At 43.5% G+C, this 4,911-nt stretch overlaps 1 pseudogene; it reads right to left on the reverse strand.

Annotated features, from left to right (window-relative positions):
- Positions 1 to 1,836: 1,836 nt before the first annotated feature.
- Positions 1,837 to 3,735, reverse strand: LOC109486999 (annotated as a pseudogene).
- Positions 3,736 to 4,911: the final 1,176 nt, after the last annotated feature.

Below are 4,911 nucleotides of genomic sequence, written 5' to 3' on the forward strand. Positions count from 1 at the left end.
TATCAGCGTCAAATTATCTTTCAAATGTTTATCGGACGTGTAGTTATGGTTTCTCGTGAGGGCTGCAATCAACCTCAAATTTTAATCAACGATCTTCAATACATCTCCAGATACTCACAACACATCAACAGCATACCCCCTAGGATAGAACTGATGAAGGACGTCATTCCGGCACTCTCCTGGAAAACTTCCCTGAACTCTGCGTAGAACACTCCGAAGGACTTCAAGGTCCCAACCACCAGCATATTGACGAAGAACGTGCTGGCCACCACTACCCAACCCCACCCGCCGTCTGGCGGCCTGTCAGCGGATCGCACTTTGGACATTTTGGTGTCTGTGTGGCCCTAGTCCCAGAAAGGTCACAGAAAAGGTTTTTCAACTGCCTGCTCTATGCACCCCTGTTGCCGTATGGGACCTAGACGGAAAACGAGTATACAGAATTTTAGCAGTGAGAAATTCAAAATAAGTGAATAAAACATCCATCTGAATCTCTCATGGAGGTACGAGATCTTCGATTTGGTGTTGGTGTTTGGTTGGTGTTTTATAACGTCCTTGGCTGGATGATGCCATGACAGATTTAGTCTAAAATAGGCAAAAAGTCCAGAAACACATTATTTTGGAGTACTGTTGTGCATACCAAATTTTTCAATTTGTATCTGGCGACATTTTCGCCAAAAGTAACCCTTCAATGAATTTCAAGTCATTTGGTTGTAATACTAGGGTGCAAGAGCCCAGAATATACATTTTGATACCTATGGTATGGAGTGAAATCTAAAAATGGAACAAACAATGGAGCGATATCGCAAGGCAGTACTTACATTCCACAGTATCCTCAGGCCTTACCTTCCTCGCTCGTTTTCGTACAGAACTCTTCTCTCGCACACCAGACTTACGATCGTCTTAATCCCTTGAGTGTCAACTCTTCAAGGTCAATGTCTTGCGTCTTATTCCAATGGACAAGACCCTGATTCTTCCTAGTTCTGTAACGCGAGCGACTGTCTCAAGATCCGGGCCACTAGATCTCTAGCTATTTCGCAGCCATCTTAAAAATTTGATTGCGATCTTGCCTTTCCACTCTATAAATATCAAGGCTGACACCTTGTGACCTCTTACCTGAGCTAACCTGTCCATAGGCTAGGCGTTACCAATAAATTTTCCGGCTGAGTCTGACATAGCCCCCTAAGTCATACCCATTTGTGACATGGGACGACGGATTTGGGACTTGACTTTTTGTTGTGTTAAGTGGTGTAATATTTGTATCTGACATCGTTAAAAAACACTGATGAACACTGGTCTAGGTTAAAGGTGACAATTAACAATTCACGGATTTTAAAACCTCTTACTTCGTTAAATGATTCTCGTTATAGAATTCTTACACTCTCTTTAAGTTGTTAAAATTTACACAAAGTATGGTTTCAGCAGTTTTATTGCAATTATATTGCAGTGAAATAAGTCCTTTAAACAGCGTTCACTAGTTCTGATGATCTCATCATGAGTATACAAAGGCTAGCTGGCATACTGTAGCTGGTTTTTCCTTATTCCGACCAATATATTACAATATAAGTGACTTAAATTTAAAAGTATCTACACTGCTTTAGGTCTTAGGTCTTTTGTTGATAGACGCCTGCATATTCTTCCAGTGGTGATAAAAATCTAACCCCAGTCGTTTCTACTTACTACCACTTTGACGGTCAAACGGATTCGTTTCACATCTTAAGGGGTATAGAGTTGTGTCCATCTCTGCCTATAGCCCTTGGGCCACACAGTCGTGCAAACGCTACGTCTGGGGGATAGCCCACTAGCATGTTACACCGAAAACCACCGACAATATAACCATCATGCCTGGAAACCAGTGTTGCTTTGGCCTGAGTCACTACTACCAGTTTCTGTACCCAGATTCCTGAAGGCGACTATCTTGATTCCGTTCTGATTGGTCTCACTGGTGTCAGAACCGAGCGAGAATGACCCTCTTGTTGTTGAACAGGGAATGACGAAAAGCACGACCGCTGAGAGAAAGATGACAATGCCAACCGCGTGGAAAGACATGTCGTAGTTGCCCGTTGCATCAAAGACCCAACCTGGCAGTGGATGAAGGACAAAAAAGGCGACCTTGATTGTACCTTTTCTATATTTGTTTATTGTTTTGCGAAAAACGAATTCTCGTTTTCTATACCTGATACTAAGAGAGTGTAAACGAAGAGAAATAGACAAGTGATAACCCTGTGCACACATTGTACCTGCAATAGGTGGCCCAAGTAGGAAGCCAGCCCCCTCGAAGACGAGCGCCCACCCCAGCCCACTGGAAATCCTGGAAACGCTGCTGTATATCTTCACCATCACAGCGATAAGTGAGTTGAAACTGCCCGAGAAAAATCCGTATAGCACCATGCACACCACAAGGCCCGTGTAGGTTCTTCCGAACGGTATGGCGATGTTAAGTATGGCCAGTCCGGTATTGCCAATCATGTAATAGTAGAGCTTGCTGATGTGTACCCTGTCCGACAGCCACCCGTGTAAGGGCCTTGACACCGCCTCTGAGATTCCCAAGATTGACAGTAGAAAAGCGGCTGGCGTCTTCTCCACTCCAATGTGTTGAGCATGGGCTACAAGGTGCACAAATATCATGGAGTTGCCCAGCGAGGTTCCGAAGAGCGACACACAGTAAACAAGGAAAGGACGGTGTTTCAGTAAGGTCACGTCAAACGCTTCCACGACTTTCTCACAGAAATGAACAATCCTTTTCTTTGGTTCTTGATCAGTACTACCCTGGGGTTCGATGTCGACTTTTTCTTCCTTGCGATCGTCTTTAAGATGTATGGGTCTCATCAGGGCACCACAGACGCAGCCGTTCAATGGTATGCCGGCCACAATCAGTAAAGCCCCTCTCCACCCGAACTCGTCTATGAGAAACTGGTAGAGAGGAGGAAAAGCGAAGATGCCGATCCCCGTTCCACAAACTCCGATCCCATTGGCTGTGGCGTGCCAATTGTCAAAATAGCGTCCAATCATAGCCAGACTTGGGGAGTACATCAGGGAGAAGCCAAATCCTGCAGAACATACGTTAATGGTACAAGGTCGTTAACGTCAGGCATGGACGAAACTTAGATGATGAAACGTAGGAGTGAGTGATTCTCTACTAACATAAATGAAAGTTTTAATTCCTTTGAAACCATTTTGTAAAGTTGCAAATCCCCAAATGTTTCTCAGGATATCAGATTTAATATATTTCCAACTTTTGGAAACAACAACAACAATAACGGGGCAGACAAACACCAACCTGTGAGGACCCCCACACTGAAGAACAGGTGTATCATCGTCTGTGCGAAGAAGCTGACGACAAGCCCACGGCAGAAATGACGCCCCCTGCGATGATCACAGTGCGGCAGCTGGTCAGGTTGCTCAGAGCACCGGCAAACACAGCTGAAAGATGATTATAAGTCTGATTATTGGTAGCGTCAAATTATCTTCCAAATTTTTCACCAATCAAGCTTAAATCAGCAATTATCAACACATCTCCAGATACTTACAACACATGAACAGAACACCTCCTAGAATAGAACTGATGAAGGACGTGATCCCGGCACTCTCCTGGAAAACTTCCCGGAACTCTCTATAGAACACTCCGAATGACTTCAAGGTCCCCATTGCCAGCATGTTAAGGAAGAACGTTGCGATCACCACTACCCAACCCCACCCGCCATCTGGCGGCCTGTCAACGGATCGCACTTTCGACATTTTGGTGTCTGTGTTGGGGACACTGATAGGAAGTCCCAGAAAGGTCCCAGAAAACGTTCCTCAATTTCCTGCTACAGGCATCCCTGTTACCCTATGGCAGCTAGAGGGAAAACATGTGTATGCAGAATTTTAGCAGTGAGATATTAAAAATAAGTGAATAAAACCAAAATGCCACAAAAACTCAAAAATATTTCACGGAGGTATGAGATCTTCGATTTCGATACGTAAGGTTGGTGTTTTATAACATCCTTAGGCCACACCGACCTAATTTTATGGATGACATCCGCGCGCGCATTGATTTCGCCTGTTGTCCAAAAAAAAAAAAAGATCACGCCCTCTGAGGCTCTGGCCTGGCTCTAGGCCTGGGTAGTCCATGGTAGTTAGCGACAATAGGGAGCCGGAGGTAACTATGGAGGATGATACTCAGGTTACCAAATCTCCACGACTCAATACCTTAGTACGTACGTACAGTGCCGATTCATAAATTCCGCGAATAGCCAGCATTTGCCGGCTTGTCGTATACGTATACGTCGCTATGCACTGCCGCAAATTCACAATACCCGCTTCGTATTCCTGTGGTTTAGTAGCATTTTTATTCTTGGTCGGAATTTTTTTTTCGCCCGCGTGCACTAATTTGGGGATCTTCAGAGGATGTCATCCTTACGTGACCTTTCAGTGGATTTAAGTGGTGTTCTGTTATGAAGAAACGCCCAAATAATCGCAGCCGTTAACTTTCAGTGATTAACTTGTTAGTTGAGTTGAGGTGAGGTGAGGTGACGAGAGGTGAGGTGAGGTGACGAGAGACATACTTTGTCGACAAATGTACCGATTTTGTATTCACGTAAAAGCCATAGGAATACCTTGATAGAAAATACAGAAAATTGAATGGAAATTACCTACACAATATATATCAATGGTTTATTTAAATAACATTGATGTCACAAAACATTGCAGCCAAAACGGATGAATTGCGTCAGGACAATTACAATAATTCAAATAGACGTGATTAAAACATATTTACATATAATAAACAGATATAAAATGTTATGTACAGAATTTAAAAGATTGTCTGTTACTGCGACAATTAAAACAATTTACAGCGTATCTATACAAAATTGTCAACAGGAAATAGAAATGGTTAAGTGCACTATAATGTCTCACTGATTCACAATACAT

The sequence above is a fragment of the Branchiostoma belcheri genome, unplaced genomic scaffold (genome assembly GCF_001625305.1).
Source record: "Branchiostoma belcheri isolate BF01 breed outbred unplaced genomic scaffold, Haploidv18h27 scaffold85, whole genome shotgun sequence".
Taxonomy (NCBI): domain Eukaryota; kingdom Metazoa; phylum Chordata; class Leptocardii; order Amphioxiformes; family Branchiostomatidae; genus Branchiostoma; species Branchiostoma belcheri.